Source organism: Eleutherodactylus coqui, chromosome 9 (genome assembly GCF_035609145.1).
Source record: "Eleutherodactylus coqui strain aEleCoq1 chromosome 9, aEleCoq1.hap1, whole genome shotgun sequence".
NCBI classification, from domain to species: domain Eukaryota; kingdom Metazoa; phylum Chordata; class Amphibia; order Anura; family Eleutherodactylidae; genus Eleutherodactylus; species Eleutherodactylus coqui.
The window spans coordinates 41,641,749-41,661,365 of NC_089845.1; positions in this window are offsets into that span (position 1 = coordinate 41,641,749).

The window sequence follows — 19,617 nt, forward strand, 5'->3', positions numbered from 1 at the left end:
CCTTTGACAGACCACCAGTAGAAACCTAATAACATAGTATGTTAGGCCAAAAGAAAACCAGATGTCCAGCCAGTTCAGCCTACCCCCCCCCCCCTCCCCGCTCCCCGATGTTTATCCAGAGGAAGGCAAAAAAAACTCAGTGAGGTAGAAGCCAATTTTCCCCTGAAAGCCAATCTGACACATGCACCTTTTACCATGATTCCTATGGCAGTTACAACATTTCGGTAATTGCGGTTCAATGCTTTCATTGATTTCAATGAGGCCTCGCAGACGTGCTTGAATGGGGCATTTTCTAACGCCCCAATTTTCGAGTGCTGTCTGCTCTATTTTGGCGCATTTTTATACCTTTTAACGCTCCTAATCACCCATCACAATGATGGGGTGTGTTAAAAAGTGTTGTTGAATGCAGTAACATGCATTAAAAAAAACACTGCTAAAAATCGTAGAAAAATCGCGTCATTTTGCTGACACCGTGTGAGAGTGGCCTTAGAATACAGCACACACGCTCCTTTATGCTTGATATATATATAGCACTCATCTGTAATACTTCTGCTGCTCCTCTGTTTGCACAATACAAGTCATACAATTGCCTGAAATAGGATTATTTCTGATCTACACAAACAGCAGCTTATTCTGAAAAGTCACCTGAAAACTTTGGTATGCTACTGGGCTGTACAGAAGTTGTTGAAATGACGCCCACATTTTCTGATATGACTACCTGCTTTGCAGCTATTGGCCTAAAGTAGACCTCATAGACTTCCTGCTCCCCCCCCCCCCAGTATACTTTATACATCGTACTGGTAATACTGAGAGCGCGCGTTTTTTTTTTGCCTCTTTTTTTCTGCATTTGGACCAGATAGAAGAGACAGTTAATTATCTCGGTGGAAAATGGGTCTCTTAGCACTACCATGTACATAGTGCATGCAATACCCTGAGTACTGCAGTGTACTGAGTGATGTCAGAGAAGGCAGTGACTTTATAGGAATAGCAAGGTGCAGCTATTTTGTAAATTATGTGGTCTTAAAGATTATATATTTATGACAACTGGATAGCCCACTATCCCTGAGGCCATGAGACAGACCACATTTGTACTTAGTGTTTACTGTAAAGGTCTAGTTACATTGTGTTGGAGGTTCACATTGAAGGTATACATACCTCTAGACCACCTCCTTCTTGTTTGGCAGGATTCCCCCAGTTTGCTTCCTGATTTTGTTTTCTATCTCAATAATAATAGTTTTGGTCTTTCTTTTACTTTTCACCAACATTCGGCCTCTCTTCTTGATGTCTTCTTTATTGGAGACTCTTTATCAAAGACGATTAATACTAAATTGTATAGGAAGCCTCTTCAGGCACAGAGTGGCTGCCCCTCATGTGATTAAACATCTCCCAGTAGGAGAGTTTATTAGAGCCAAAGGGGCAAGTTCATTGGAAAGAGAGTGTTGTGTTATTTCTGACGGGTTGCGTCATCGTGGTTAAAATATACAGGGCCAAAAATATAGCAGCATCGGAAACTAGGTATGACATACTATGAATTTGGTAATGACTCCAGTAGTCTGCTTGCTCATCTTGTCCATCAGAACTCGACGTCTCCTCCGATAGGGGCGTACCTAAAGGCTCAGGGGCCCGGGTGCAAAAGTTCAGCTCGGGGGCCCCCCCACCCCGGGCCTCCACCCCACACTCCCCCGTACCCATATCTAACTCATGCTGCATACATGATCTGTCCCTTGGCGTAATCTTTCCAAACATGATGCATTTCCTGCACTACATGAAAATTTGTTTGTAGCCCCGCAGGCCACTCTCACACACACACCACTTTTTACCGCTATTAGCGCAGTGTTCCGAGCGTCATACTAACCGCAGGGTTACTCAAACCTGCGCTCGAATGAGGTGTTCCTAACACCGTGATTTTCAAGAGGTGTCTGCTCTATTTTTGTGTTTTCGTGGTTTTTAACACATCTCATCGCCCATAATAATGATGGGGGCATTAAAAAGAGCTGTCAAACTCTGTACCATGTGTTCAAAAACGCTGCTCGAAATTCCGGTAAAAATGCCACGATTACAAGCTGCGTTTTCTGAACACGTGTAAGAGCGGCCTTAGGGTTGGTTCATGTTTTTGATGGATGGATAGATTGATATGAGATAGATGAAGGATGGATAGGTTGATATGAGATATGAGATAGATGAAGGATGGATAGGTTGATATGAGATATGAGATAGATGAAGGATGGATAGGTTGATATGAGATATGAGATAGATGAAGGATGGATAGGTTGATATGAGATATGAGATAGATGAAGGATGGATAGGTTGATATGAGATATGAGATAGATGAAGGATGGATAGGTTGATATGAGATATGAGATAGATGAAGGATGGATAGGTTGATATGAGATATGAGATAGATGAAGGATGGATAGGTTGATATGAGATATGAGATATGAGATAGATGAAGGATGGATAGGTTGATATGAGATATGAGATATGAGATATGAGATAGATGAAGGATGGATAGGTTGATATGAGATATGAGATATGAGATATGAGATAGATGAAGGATGGATAGGTTGATATGAGATATGAGATAGATGAAGGATGGATAGGTTGATATGAGATATGAGATATGAGATAGATGAAGGATGGATAGGGAGATATGAGATAGATGAAGGATGGATAGGGAGATATGAGATACGAGATATGAGATATGAGATAGATGAAGGATGGATAGGTTGATATGAGATATGAGATATGAGATAGATGAAGGATGGATAGGTTGATATGAGATATGAGATATGAGATAGATGAAGGATGGATAGATTGATATGAGATATGAGATATGAGATAGATGAAGGATGGATAGGTTGATATGAGATATGAGATATGAGATAGATGAAGGATGGATAGGTTGATATGAGATATGAGATAGATGAAGGATGGATAGGTTGATATGAGATATGAGATATGAGATATGAGATAGATGAAGGATGGATAGGTTGATATGAGATATGAGATATGAGATAGATGAAGGATGGATAGGTTGATATGAGATATGAGATATGAGATAGATGAAGGATGGATAGGTTGATATGAGATATGAGATATGAGATAGATGAAGGATGGATAGGTTGATATGAGATATGAGATAGATGAAGGATGGATAGGTTGATATGAGATATGAGATATGAGATAGATGAAGGATGGATAGGTTGATATGAGATATGAGATATGAGATAGATGAAGGATGGATAGGTTGATATGAGATATGAGATAGATGAAGGATGGATAGGTTGATATGAGATATGAGATATGAGATATGAGATAGATGAAGGATGGATAGGTTGATATGAGATATGAGATAGATGAAGGATGGATAGGGAGATATGAGATAGATGAAGGATGGATAGGGAGATATGAGATAGATGAAGGATGGATAGGGAGATATGAGATAAATGAAGGATGGATAGGGAGATATGAGATAGATGAAGGATGGATAGGGAGATATGAGATAGATGAAGGATGGATAGGGAGATATGAGATAGATGAAGGATGGATAGGGAGATATGAGATAGATGAAGGATGGATAGGGAGATATGAGATAGATGAAGGATGGATAGGTTGATATGAGATATGAGATATGAGATAGATGAAGGATGGATAGGGAGATATGAGATAGATGAAGGATGGATAGGGAGATATGAGATACGAGATATGAGATATGAGATAGATGAAGGATGGATAGGTTGATATGAGATATGAGATATGAGATAGATGAAGGATGGATAGGTTGATATGAGATATGAGATAGATGAAGGATGGATAGGTTGATATGAGATATGAGATATGAGATAGATGAAGGATGGATAGGTTGATATGAGATATGAGATATGAGATAGATGAAGGATGGATAGGTTGATATGAGATATGAGATATGAGATATGAGATAGATGAAGGATGGATAGGTTGATATGAGATATGAGATATGAGATAGATGAAGGATGGATAGGGAGATATGAGATAGATGAAGGATGGATAGGGAGATATGAGATAGATGAAGGATGGATAGGGAGATATGAGATAGATGAAGGATGGATAGGGAGATATGAGATAGATGAAGGATGGATAGGGAGATATGAGATAGATGAAGGATGGATAGGGAGATATGAGATAGATGAAGGATGGATAGGTTGATATGAGATATGAGATATGAGATATGAGATAGATGAAGGATGGATAGGGAGATATGAGATAGATGAAGGATGGATAGGGAGATATGAGATACGAGATATGAGAAATGAGATAGATGAAGGATGGATAGGTTGATATGAGATATGAGATATGAGATAGATGAAGGATGGATAGGTTGATATGAGATATGAGATATGAGATAGATGAAGGATGGATAGGGAGATATGAGATAGATGAAGGATGGATAGGGAGATATGAGATACGAGATATGAGATATGAGATAGATGAAGGATGGATAGGTTGATATGAGATATGAGATATGAGATAGATGAAGGATGGATAGGTTGATATGAGATATGAGATATGAGATAGATGAAGGATGGATAGATTGATATGAGATATGAGATATGAGATAGATGAAGGATGGATAGGTTGATATGAGATATGAGATATGAGATAGATGAAGGATGGATAGGTTGATATGAGATATGAGATAGATGAAGGATGGATAGGTTGATATGAGATATGAGATATGAGATATGAGATAGATGAAGGATGGATAGGTTGATATGAGATATGAGATATGAGATATGAGATAGATGAAGGATGGATAGGTTGATATGAGATATGAGATATGAGATAGATGAAGGATGGATAGGTTGATATGAGATATGAGATATGAGATAGATGAAGGATGGATAGGTTGATATGAGATATGAGATAGATGAAGGATGGATAGGTTGATATGAGATATGAGATAGATGAAGGATGGATAGGTTGATATGAGATATGAGATATGAGATAGATGAAGGATGGATAGGTTGATATGAGATATGAGATATGAGATAGATGAAGGATGGATAGGTTGATATGAGATATGAGATATGAGATAGATGAAGGATGGATAGGTTGATATGAGATATGAGATATGAGATAGATGAAGGATGGATAGGGAGATATGAGATAGATGAAGGATGGATAGGGAGATATGAGATAGATGAAGGATGGATAGGGAGATATGAGATAGATGAAGGATGGATAGGGAGATATGAGATAGATGAAGGATGGATAGGGAGATATGAGATAGATGAAGGATGGATAGGGAGATATGAGATAGATGAAGGATGGATAGGGAGATATGAGATATGAGATATGAGATAGATGAAGGATGGATAGATTGATATGAGATATGAGATATGAGATAGATGAAGGATGGATAGATTGATATGAGATATGAGATATGAGATAGATGAAGGATGGATAGATTGATATGAGATATGAGATATGAGATAGATGAAGGATGGATAGATTGATATGAGATATGAGATAGATGAAGGATGGATAGATTGATATGAGATAGATGAAGGATGGATAGATTGATATGAGATATGAGATAGATGAAGGATGGATAGATTGATATGAGATATGAGATAGATGAAGGATGGATAGATTGATATGAGATATGAGATAGATGAAGGATGGATAGATTGATATGAGATATGAGATAGATGAAGGATGGATAGATGGATATGAGATATGAGATAGATGAAGGATGGATAGATGGATATGAGATATGAGATATGAGATAGATGAAGGATGGATAGATGGATATGAGATATGAGATAGATGAAGGATGGATAGATGGATATGAGATATGAGATAGATGAAGGATGGATAGATGGATATGAGATATGAGATAGATGAAGGATGGATAGATGGATATGAGATATGAGATAGATGAAGGATGGATAGATGGATATGAGATATGAGATAGATGAAGGATGGATAGATGGATATGAGATATGAGATAGATGAAGGATGGATAGATGGATATGAGATATGAGATATGAGATAGATGAAGGATGGATAGATTGATATGAGATATGAGATATGAGATATGAGATAGATGAAGGATGGATAGATGGATATGAGATATGAGATAGATGAAGGATGGATAGATGGATATGAGATATGAGATAGATGAAGGATGGATAGATGGATATGAGATATGAGATAGATGAAGGATGGATATGAGATATGAGATAGATGAAGGATGGATATGAGATATGAGATAGATGAAGGATGGATATGAGATAGATGAAGGATGGATATGAGATAGATGAAGGATGGATATGAGATAGATGAAGGATGGATATGAGATAGATGAAGGATGGATATGAGATAGATGAAGGATGGATATGAGATAGATGAAGGATGGATATGAGATAGATGAAGGATGGATATGAGATATGGGATATGAGATAGATGAAGGATGGATATGAGATAGATGAAGGATGGATATGAGATAGATGAAGGATGGATATGAGATAGATGAAGGATGGATATGAGATAGATGAAGGATGGATATGAGATAGATGAGATATGAGATATGAGATATGAGATGGATAGATGGATGGATAGATGGATAGATGGATGGATGGATGGATAGATGGATGGATGGATAGATAGGAGAGGGATAGATAGATAGGTGGGAGATGGATGGATAGATAGATAGATTGATAGCAGATGGATAGATAGAATGATACATAGGAGATGGATGGATGGATAGATAGGAGATAGATAGATAGATAGCAGATGAATAGATAGATAAATAGATAGATAGGAGATGGATAGATCGATATTTAGACAGACCGACAGATACACACACTCATATATACACACACAGATATGCACATACCCCGGGGCCTGGACCACTTCTCCTCCATGTGACAGCAGCACAGGCAGATACAGCAGCTTCCGTTCAGCAGGAGGGAGGGCCAGCACATGATCACATGATCAGTCCCTGCTGGCCCATGTGACTGCCTCTCTCCTCCTTCCCCCTGCTCTTTCCTGCTTCCTCTCAGGTTGGCCGCTCTGCCTGCCGCGTGATCTGTCCCGTGCAGCAGACAGAGCGGTTGACCATTAATGCACTGAAAATGCATATATGGATGGCGGAGGGCGGCCTCGGAGCCCCCTGAGCACAAGGGCCGGGTTGCCGCGGCGACCCCTGACGCTATGCCTATACCTCCGATATTACGTATCAGGTCAGATGTAGGGGAGGTCCTCCTTGATAGAGATTCCATTGGAGCAAGATTTCAACAGTTCTTTAGTGACCTCTATAATACCAGGTTCCAACATTCCCAGAGTGAACTGAATAATTTTCTGTTCAACACTCCATTTCCAATTCTTACTCCAGATCAAAAAGCATTTATGGACGCCCCATTCATATTGGCAGAACTGTCGGAAGCACTTTCCAGCATGACTACAGGAAAATCCCCCGACCCAGATGGCCTCCCAGTAGAAGTGTATGTTAAATATAAAGATATATTATTTCCCTTCCTTTTGGCTACATATAATGGGGCCTATGACAAGGGATCTCTGCCATTATCATTCCATGAAGCTACAATCATACTCTTGCTAAAACTGGACAAAGATCCCCTTGATTGTGGCTCATGTAGGCCTATACCTCTCCTGAATATAGACTACAAATTGTTGACTAAAATGTTAGCTAATTGCCTCAATTCCGTTATCCTAGATTTAATACACCTGGACCAAACAGGTTTCATGCCTGGGAAATCCACTCAGGAAAACCTACGGAGGGTACAGGTAATGGCGCAGATAGGATAGGCCACAAACACAAATACGTCACAAAAGCATTCGACTCCAGTGAATGGCCCTTTTACTCCAAGTACTACAAGGGTTTGGTTTTGGTGAGGTTTTTGTTGATTGGGTTTCGATGCTTTAGAAATCACCCCGGGCATCTGAATTGGTAAATGGCTCCTGCTCCCCATACTTTAAGCTACATAAGCTGTCCTCTATCCCCCCATAATTTTTGCGCTGGCTATAGAACCTCTGGCTATAATGCTTCAGAGGAGTTCCTTGTATGAGGGTGTAGTCATAGGGGAGTGTGAGGATCAAGTAGCATTATACGCCGACGACCTCATGTTATTCATGTCGAACCCAGAAACCTCTCTTAAGCATGCCATAGGACTTATAAATCAATATGGAAGCTTTCCAGGTCTACATATTAACTGGGCAAAATCTGCCTTGATGCCTCTCTCTAGAACGAGCCCGTTGTGTAACAATGACTCGCTATGCGGTCTCCAGATTACTGATGCCTTTAAATATCTGGGAGTACAGATCTCGAATAACTCTGGACAGTCCTTAGATGTGAATGTATGCCCTCTGATAGACTTATTTAAAACTAAGTCCAAAACCTCGGAATCCTTGCCGATTTTGGTGTCTGGGCATATCAACTTCATAAAGCTAATAGTTTTGCCAAAATGCCTCTATGTCCTGCAACACACCTCAATAGTAATGCCTTCCCGATTTTTCAGGTCATTGAACTCGCTCATGACATCTTTCAAAAAGGGACGTTCCCGTCCGAGACAATGAAGACCAGTCCACGCGTGTGAAGCAAGCGAATATAAGCGCTACCGGTGGCTCGACTTTTGGACCGGTCAGCTCTGAACATTTGCTGAGGGCCCGGAGGGCTCCTACCCCTGGATGTATGTGGTGGAATCAACAAGAGATCTACAAACTGAAAATTCTAGTACATGTACATGTACAATGGAAAATGATAACATTACTATTAGTATTCCTATAGATATCATTGAGATAGATCATGGCCCAGAGTCAGCACATACAAGTCAACTTAGCCAAGACAGTATAGAGCAAAAATTCAAAAATACTGAATTTCCACAACTTTGGTCAGAACAACAATGGCTAAAGCTCAAAGAAAAATACAACTGGCGAATTTGTAAGGATGGTTACTTAGATTCAAAAGAATGTACATGCATGTCTTTAAAAAAATCCAGGACCTCATAAATCCTAGGGGCTATTTGTGGATTAAAGGGGTTTTCCGTGGAGAATACTATTGATGACCTATCCTCAGGTCATTAATAGTTGATCGGCTGGGGTCCGTCACTCGGGACCCCAATCCATCAGCTGAGTGGGCACATGGTGTCAGTGCTGCAAATACATAAAGGTCGGAGCTGAAGTAGAGGAAGACTCCATGCCCCCCTTCGTGCAGTGGCCGGCGCTTGTAATTACAGGCACAGCTCATGTTGATTTCAATGAGAGCAGTGCCTGCAGTTACAAGCGCCGGCCACTACACAGAAGTTGGCGCGGATCCTTCAAAACCATTCAATGGCTGGGATTGGAAAGAACTCCAATTGCAGCAGGAAACCCTTTAGATACAACTGTCAGTTTGGATGGCAGCATTCAAAAAGCCTGAAGGAGGGATGGAAAAAAAGAATGAAAAAATGGCCCTGTCTCAGGGAAAAAAAGAATTAAAGCCTGAGCAATTGAGCACTTTAAAGTCCACTACATATCATGCATGGCCAATTGGGTGGACTGCCATAAATGAGATGGAAATTTAAAAAACATGGGCATTATGAAGAAGCCATCAATGTTTTCATACTAATCTAAAAATGTTTTAGTGTAAAGTGTTTTTGTATCACATCCCTCTGTAGTGGACTTTAATGTCTAAGTGATGGTAGGAGGCCATTTTGAAATTAATCCACTAATTTCAATGATAATTCCAAGTGGCCACCTCAAAGTGATCCCAACAGCGACAGGCTCTAAAATTTGGCCATTATTATCCAATTCTTAGTCAAAATTTTCCATGTGTATTTCATATATGACAGTTGATGTATCTCTTGTCTACTTTTAAGGGAGACTAAAATGTAAGACATTTCTGACAAACAAATGTTTGAAATACAGCATGAAATATAGAAGTTATGTGAAAATGAATCTGCAGCTTTAAGTTTTCCATATTTATGAAGGGGAAGATACAAAAATCAATCCTCTAGACTGCCCTTACTTTTATAGGAACAAGTGGTAAAATTGTTTGGGAGCTCGTCTGCCCCATACTAGAGCATTTATAAGGGCAGCTTCTATACAAGCATTCCCGATTTAAAATGCCTTGCAGCTAAAAACACTTGTGGACTGTCCAAGAAAGTAGAGGGGCCTTCCTGAAGCCCTGATTAACCAGAAATTCAAAATAGGGGAAATCAGAGCTTTGCACATCTGCTTTGGTTAACTTTAGGGAAAAAAAAGAAGTCTTGACATTACTACTTCACAAAGATGAGAGAAGCCTGGTTCATGCTGGATCAAGGAAATCGGAACACTTGTCTTTCAGTCTAAATGCATGCTTTGAATGCGAACGGTAATTTGCTCTCTTGTCATTCGTCATTCAGTTGATACATGCATGAAAACTGAATGATGATCGGCCACGTGTAATCAGGCAGTTCTTCAGCTATGAACGACTGCCTGTTTACTGAAAATGGAGGTGAGGGGGCCAGAATGATCCCCGACCCGGGTGGCCTCCATTTACTCTGCGATGACTGTTCCTGTGTAAAAGCACAGGAACGATAGTCGATGGGACAGCCTGTTGGGCATCTGTGCCCGACAAGTCGTGGCGTGTAAAAGGGACCTAAGAGTTCAGCTTATCCTGAATTTCAGGAGAGGATAATAAGAAACTTGTCATTGAAGACCCAAGACAGGGAGCAAGTGTAACCCCTCAAAATGATGACTTACTAAGAATTCTTCCAAGTCAGCACTTTCCTACTAAAGTACCGCTTACAGGAACCAACAGGCGCAGACAAAAAAGGCTATAAGAGGCATATATCTGTCTGACACTAGCCCATCAAAGCCAAGTCTCTGCATCCGAGAATATTTTTGCACCTAACATTCATCTGTTAACTTCTTGCGAGATCCAAATTTACCAAGAATGTTCAGAAAAATTAACCCATATTCCTGTTCGAAAATCAAAAAGTCATTAGAGTGGAAAAAAGTGCTTATTTTTCCCATAATTAGGTAATTTTTCATGTCAAATTTTCTTAAAGGGGTTGTCCCGCAGCAGCAAGTGGGTCTATACACTTCTGTATGGCCATATTAATGCACTTTGTAATGTACATTGTGCATTAATTATGAGCCATACAGAAGTTATCAAAAGTTATTCACTTACCTGTTCCGTTGCTGGCGTCCTCGTCTCCATGGTTGCTGTCTAATTTTCGCCGTCTAATGGCCAAATTAGACGCGCTTGCGCAGTCCGGGTCTTCTGCTTTTCTCAATGGGGCTCCGTGTAGCTCCGCCCCATCACGTGCCGATTCCAGCCAATCAGGAGGCTGGAATCGGCAATGGACCGCACAGAAGCCCTGCGGTCCACCGAGGGAAAAGATGCCGGCGGCCATCTTCAGCAGGTAAGTAAGAAGTCACCGTAGCGCGGGGATTCAGGTAAGCGCTGTCCGGTGTTCTTTTTTAACCCCTGCATCGGGGTTGTCTCGCGCCGAACGGGGGGGGGGTTGAAAAAAAAAAAAAAACAGTTTCGGCATGGGACAACCCCTTTAAGTAAAATGTAGTGATTGAGGATGCAGTCCACCTGAAACATAACATACATGGTTGAGCAAGCTGGACTCATACAGGGAGTCCTGAGTTGAACAATTTTTCATTAATTTAAAAAAATGTGCAGGCAATTAAAAGTTATGCAGCTTGTCACATTATAAAATATGTCAGCCTGTTTGCTTGTGCTTCCATTCTAGTGACCATAAAGTTTACAGCCCATTCATGCCTAATTACTCATATTGTATGGAATACTCAATACAGAGCATTGAATACAGAGATTACTTGACCTTGTCAGCACTAGTAGGCATAATGGAGAGGTGATGAGGTCACTTAAACTCTACATGGAATGCTCTATACTTCACATTCCATACAATGTATAGACATGGGCATGTACAAGCTGGTTTTGGTAGGCATAGTGAGTGAGTTAACAGGCCCATATGACCTAAGATTTAAAGGGAACCTGTCAGGTCTCTTATGCTGCCATGGCTGAGTGTAGTACAGTATAGTGACATGGGTCAAGAGGAATGTCGTCTCTCCTTAAGAGAGCACCCAAAAAGTGTGTGGAAACACGTAGGGAGTGAGTGGGTCAGAGGATAGCATTGTCTCTCCCCAAGGAGAGCACCTAGAAGGGGTGTGAGAAGACACATGAGTGGTGAGTGAGAAGACTTAAGGCCCATTTAGACACAACAATTATCACTCAAAATTCACTCAAAAGCCGTCTTTTGAGTGATAGTTATTGTGTCTAACTGCACTGACATTGTGAAGTTTTCGTTAAGCCATCGCTCATCGTTGTCTTTCAGCATGCTGAAAGACAACGATGAGCCTTATCAGGAATTCACAGCGGGATACAGCTGATACTATTGTTTCAGCTGTATCCCGCTCCCTGAGCACAGACGGGGTATGAAGAACAGAGCTGTCTGGCTGTGTTCTTCATGCTCCGAGCAGAGAACAGCTGGATGCAGAAGATAAGCGGCCCTGCTTGTCTTCCGCATCCCCCGCTTGGAGCACTAAGCTGTATAACAGTCGGGTGCTCCGAGCGGAGAACAGCTGGATGCAGAAGACAAGCGGCCCCGCTTGTCTTCTTCAACCCCCCTTTGGAGTGCTCAGTTGTATAACACCTGGGCGCTCTGAGCAGAGAACAGCTTGATGCAGAATCCCCTATTCGGAGCGCAAGGTCATCACTCAACGTTTGTGTCTAAATAGGCCTTTATAAGGCCATGCATGCTCCTCTGGGTAATTTATGCAAATAAGGAAGATGGAACAATACCTCTGCAGCGCCACCTATTGGATGGCAGCATTCCTTCAAATCAATGTCTGACCTTTTATGCAGGTCTTTATAACAATAATTGGGAACAGGAAACCAAGCCAGAATCTATACACAGACAGCTGTTTCGGGGTGTTTGCCTCTCATCGGTGTGCAGTAGGTTTCCAACTTGGCTGGTGAGAGGCCTGTGGTGTGGGTCAAGATGGGTGTCGTCTATCCTTAAGAAGAGCACCCAAAAAGTGTGTGTAGAGAAATATGCTAATTTGAGCTGTCTGCCCTCCAGATGCTGATGAACAGGGTTCTCTGTATTACTATGTGTAAGGCCCATTGCACACGGGCATATTTACACTGCAGTATTCGATGCGAGCGTTAGCAGCCGGATCCCACAGCAAATACTGCCCATAGGACATGCTAAGCAAAACACTTTTTCATGCCCACAAGCGGACATTAACTGCATTCCACTCGCAGGGAAAATTGCAGCATGACCTATTCAAATGCGAGCCTTGCACAGGCTTGCATAGACAGCTTGCATTGCAATTAATGGAAGCCGTCCATCTCACAGCAAGTTGCCACGGATCCGCGTCTTCGCCGGCACGACTGTCTGCACTGCGCATGTGCGGCGGTGTGCCAGCTAACACATCCGCAGAGCAGAGAGAACACTATAAGACAGGTACGCGGGGGTCATCGCTGGGGCACAGGGTCTGATTCCGCTGTGAGATCTCGCGGTTAGAATCCGAACCGGCCGTGTGCATTTGGTCTAATGAGGGACCTTCAATCAGCATCTGGAGAGCAGGGGAAAGTGAATATATGAAGATCGTTGATCACCATCAGGCGTTGCACCATTAGCTGCATGCCGCATCTTTTCAAATAAAGCTTAAAAAACCACTGCACAGATTGGAATAGCTGAAATCAGCATGCCTGTCACCATACTGCGCTGCCCATAGCCAGGGCAGCATATAGCACTGGACAGGTGTCATTTAATTTTTAAACCCTGCCATGTGCCCAGGCAGCAGATAACAGCCATATTTGGTTATTGCCATACTTACATAACAATCTATGGGGTGCATGTCTCCAGAGGTACAAACTATTGGGCACTGAAATGGCATAGATGTAGAAAAATTAGCTATTTTGACTTAGTATCACCCATGGTTCATAAATTTTGGACATCTCTGGCTTCTATATGCTGTGTACACCCTACAGTAGATAATTTCGAATAGCTCTTTTTCCATTCAGAACCCTGCTGTGTGCCCAAACAGCTGTTTATGTCCACAGATGGGGCATTGTAAGACTACTAAGACATTGAGTACCAAAATTGTTGGGTGCTTTTTCCACCATTGCCCCTTGTGAAAATGAGAAATATGGAGCTAGACCCATCTATTATTTTCTTCTAATAATATGTAAATATTGTCCATGTTGCAAAAAGGTCCTAAATGTAGAACAGTGGAATGTTGACACAGAAGTATGTCGTCTTTTGGAAGACTTGGAAGAAATAGCTGTTGGCTGAATGAATGTTCGACCGGCACCTATTGTAGTTTTATGGGCACCGTCACTTTGGGCTTCCTTGCTTTGCATAAGAATTTTTATATTTCAGCCATTGGCGTTGCTAGGATCTACATAAAATCAAGGCGTATTCCCCCACCCCACCAAAAAAAATAAATTATTAAAGGCAGCATAGCTATTATCAACTTTCATAGCACATGATAGGGTTAGGTACACACTACTGCATCAGTACACCGTCCTTTTATAATGAAAAACAGCATTATGAGACCTCAACCCTGTACCTATAGATACATAAGACATGACCATAAATGATTTGCCCCATCATAAATATAATAGTAGGTCTCTGAGTAATACACTCATACTCTTATCAAATTCCACCCCTATAAAAGGAATAACTATAACTACTGCAGAGACCACATTAACCAATCATATCACCATACGGTGACCTTTATGTTGCCAGATACTAGGTCTACACTTACATATAGTATAATGCAGTAGCATTAAATCAAGTAATCACAGGTGAGATCTCTGATTGGAGTTATCCAGTTTCACTATCTGTCCCAGACCGGCATGATGTTTTCTGCCGACCATGGCTCTTGTCTGCAGATTTTTCTGCCCCCCTTAGAGCACAACTTGTTAATAGTGCTCCATGCTATAATAGTGCCCAACACATACTGTAAAAGTACAGACTTAAGAGGCTACATTCAGATCACTGTTTTGCTTTCTGTTCTGTCAAAGGGACAGTAAAATGAAAACTGGATCCATCCTATGATGGAACTGAACAGCGCCAGATGGACCCTATTGACTATCACATGGTCCCTCCAGTCCTCGTCCTGCCCTCTGGCATTTTCTCAGATGAAATGCTGCCCAATAACATTTAGGACTTTTAGCAGGATCTGTGCTATAAACTCTGAACAGAGCATCCAATGCAGATGAGAACAGAGCCTTAGTGTTTTCCACATAGTAATGGTGTCCGCACTCAGAAATGGTTCCCTCCTTAAATGGCCACTCTTCCTCACTTGATTGCCTGTCACACTCTGGAGGTCACCTTTGTATATTTCCAGCAATTCCATGCAGTGCAGCCTACTGACTGATGCTTATCGGGCACTATCTGGATGCATCAACACAGCATTAGAGGAGCAGCCAGAGACTGTACTATCTCTGCTGCAGGGAGGACACTGCCATAACCATCTATATTCAGCTAGATAAGCTACAGACCATAATTAAGCAGTCAGGGGGCTGAGCTGTTATCGCCTCTATTTTTACTGTGTGGCAGGAGCTGCGGGATCATCAACAGTAACTGTGATAGCAGTGGCTGTGTTCCCCCACCAAGCAGTTTCAGTGGTAGAGTTCATGTAATAGAATCACACAGACTGAAAAACTCACTAGAAATTGTACACATAACCCCAAGTAAATCTGAGCTGATCAGAACTGTGATCACATGACCATCTGAGGAGAAAGACCAGGAGATTCTGGAATAACTAACCAAGGTAATACTAGTAGACTTATATATTTTGGGGAGATAGCTATATAATTAATGAAAAAACATTTAATCACAGTGCTCACTGCGTAATGCCACTACTGACCAATTGTAGTGGCACAGAGTTACAGGCCACTTCAAAATGTCTTTCATGTTTGTCATGTGCATTTATGTTGTCAGCAATTCCTGCATGCATGAAATGTATGGATTGCACCTCTGCAGCGCTGAAAGGGTTAATGTCTGCAAATGAGCTGTCCCTGTCTGGAAATGTATCGTTTTGTGTTGTGAGTTTGTGGTCACCTGACCATGCTTTTTATTAGGCCTAATGTCCACTAGGAAATTCAGGCCCGTGCGGATTCTCCATGCAGAATCCCTGTCCGTCACGATCTTCTTTCTCTGTGCCCGGCGGATGCGCTCAGCATGCTGGCAGCGTGCCGCGCGCATGCACCGTGCACTCTTTTTCCCTCTGAACTCCTGCTCTGCCGCGCCGGAGAGCAGATATTCAGCTGCGGGTCTACCGCGGTACCGGACGGCTACCATAGGCATCTATGGAAGCCTGCGGGAGCAGTCCGCGCGGGAGACCCGCAGAAAATGGAGCATGCTGCGTTTTCTCTCACGTGCGGGAGAAAACGCAAATCCATTAAAATGCCATCTGCGGGTGCAAATTACAATTTAATTGCCCGCAGATGGCTAATGGATCCCTAAGGGCAAAATCGAATGCGGAATCCGCAATTCGATTTTGCCAGTGGACATGAGGCCTTAATGTTTACAGAACGTGAGTGAGAGGAGAGAGAGTCTGGTCTAAGTCAGTGAGAGAGTCAAGACGCTTGGAGTATCTGTCGATGTGTCTTTGAAGCGTTGTGGAAGTGAGAATGGAAGAAGCCGAAAGGTATCATCCATCTCCCCTGGATATCTCTGATCCCAGGAGACACCGGGGTAGCTGCAAGCCCCTGTGAGAGAGAGAAGACATTCCGCGAGTCAAGTGCCTGCCGCCTTTGCTGCAATCGTGAGCGTGAACAGGAAGAGAGGGAGAGAGAGAGAAAGGAAAGTGGAAATACGTGTCCAGGATCAGGACCCGACAGATAACTTTGACTGTGAAATATTCTCCTGCGAATTCCGTGTTTGCCTTTCTGCTCTCTCATGCAGAACGGTGCAAGTTGTACTCAGCTGCAAAACTTGTAATGCGCTGATTGGACTGTTAGTAAATGAGTTTCACCGACTATTCACGGTGTGACTCTTAAATAGACTTTTCCGTGTGTGGACCCTTTCTTAGTCATCGGTTGCATTCGCCACGGAGGAAGTAACGGTGGCGTCACCAGTGACAACCCCAAAGAAGAAAGAGGTAAACCTGTTCCCGGTTGCCCACTCCTTTAATAGCCTGCCCTTGGCCCTGCTGGACCTGTCCCTAGCTACCCTCCGGGTGGGAGACAGTAGAGCCACAGTGACAAGGCCTGCAACTCATCCCTGCTGTCTCCTGGACTAGGGCCCGTTCCTCAGATGCTGCTCAATGATGTCCCTTAGTGCCCTCACTCAGTAATATTGCCCACATATTGCCCGCTACTCAGTAATGGGGCTCCCCACTCAGAAATGGTGTTCCTTTAATGACCCTACTCAGTAATGGGGTATTATTGTATCTTGACACCACCAGTAAGTCCTACTGGAGTGAAGATTGAAGATTGACAGGGGGTGACGTCCCCTGTACATGATTGGCTGGACAGTTGGCTGGGCTGCAGGTCCTTGCAGCCCAGCAACATTTAGCATACAGCAGAATTTATTTTACATTCAGCCAGCGGCCCTGGCTGTATTGCCGCATTCGCCGCTGCAAGCGCCCTCCCTGCCGCCGTGTGTTTTTGCGCAGAATGGGGTTGGCTAGAGGGAGGGCACACCGGTGTGAAGCGCCACATGTAAAGAAGAAATGGGCGAGAGAGAGTCACAGCCAGCGGCCCCAGACTGCAGGCTGTGACTGCGGGGAGAGCACAGCAGCGCGGGATAGTCGCTCACATACTTCCCCCGCACACAGTAGTAGCATACTAGGGAGGCAAGTGCAACGGGGGACTCTCACTCATAGCCAGCGGCTGCAGACAGCAGCAGGAGTAGAGCAGGGAGGGCAGAGCGCTGGTGTGTGTGGGGGGGGGGGAGGCGGGTACCTGCAGTCACAGCGCTGGCCGCTTCTGGAATAAATGCATGGTAGCAGGACCTTCAGCTTGAGCCAACCAGAAGCTAGGGGTCAAACTCCTAGCTTCCGGTGGCGTCAAGATACAATAATACCCAATAATGGTACCCTTAGTGCCTCCTTACTCAGTAATGGTACCTACGGGTAGGCTCTGCAGCCACTGTTGATATACTGTGCAGCTTCAGCAGGATGTTTTCCTACACACTGCAACTGCAGGACTAAGAGCCTCTAGGACAGGCTGACACTTGATTTTCAGTGGCCTTCTGAACGCACCACTTGATGGTGCTAGTTAGGCTCCTGGATGATGCTCTAAGGCAGGGCTATTCAACTAGTTTTTTGTAAAGGTCCACCTACCTGAGTTTCGGTTAGGTGAAGGTCTGCCAAACCCTGGAAATGAGGGTCAAGACAAGGTGCATAATTCTAATGACATATAAATTACAGTGATACCAGATAGGTTTAGTTTTTTTTCTTACTACTCTTGCACTTTTGAACACGTAACTCGCCATATTCTGAGAATATAACTTTTATATTTTCCCATCAGAGCTGTGCGAGGGATTGTTTTTTACAGAATGAGTTTATGTTTTCACTTATACCATTTTGGACTGCATGCAACTTTTTAACGCTCATGAGCCAGGATATCGTTTCTCCACAATGATAGTGAATACAATGCAGTTACATCCAGTGTTCACGGTGCTGCCTTCTCTAATTGGTGACATCTGGTTTTGTTTTTCTTCCCTGTCTGGGTCCAAACCAACTACAACTGATCTCTGCACACACTTCTTATCATGTGGCTACCTTCAGTGCCCCTCTCAGTAACTCCCCCTAGTAATTAGTGCCCCTTCTGTGGCCCCACAAAGTACTAGTGCCCCCTATCCCTGCACATTGTCATTGGTGAAAAGTCTTTTAAGACGTCTAAAATAGGAAGATTTACTCACTTGAAACGTTATTTTCCTTGAGAGGACAAAAGGGTTTTGGTTCTGACCTGTTCTTGAACAGAGCATACTACAAAACACAAGCAAATACTGCAAAAACATGTTTCTGGCAGGCATGACATCCATCTCTGCTTTGCCCCTTTTCTCCACTAATAACTAGAAAACTGTTGGATTGAGCCCCTATCCGTTGGGCCTGAGATCCTTTCTGCTGAGGAGATCCATAGGAGTTCTCAAACCTCTGATGTGGACAGTTGAGATACTGGCTATTAGATATTCCGCCCAGCACATGATTCTTACGCACTCAACTTCCCGTAGATGACACTTGGTCTTACCTTCTTCTTGAAGTAATAAACTGTAACCAGGTTGTTTGAATCTTGGCATGGGCTCCTTTTAATGTGGTTTGGAACTGTAACTCAGTTAGTCTTATCACCTTCATTTCCTTGAAGCTTGTAGACCTTGTACTGTCTTTAGGTAAGTAGACCTCCTATGTCTACAAGTCCCAGAGATGAGCTCCCCAACCACTGCTCAAAGCATCTGTCGTAAGCACTATCCACTGACAAGGAGCAAAGGAATTTCATACCTCCAATTGATCTCTTCTGAACCACCACTTCAAGAAATATTTTGACTTGAGGGAAACAACAAGACCCTGGTGTCACTGTTGTGCCAAATTTAATCCACTTCCTAATAACGTACCAAATGTTCGGTACCCTTTCCCTGACTGATACCTTTTAACAATCAG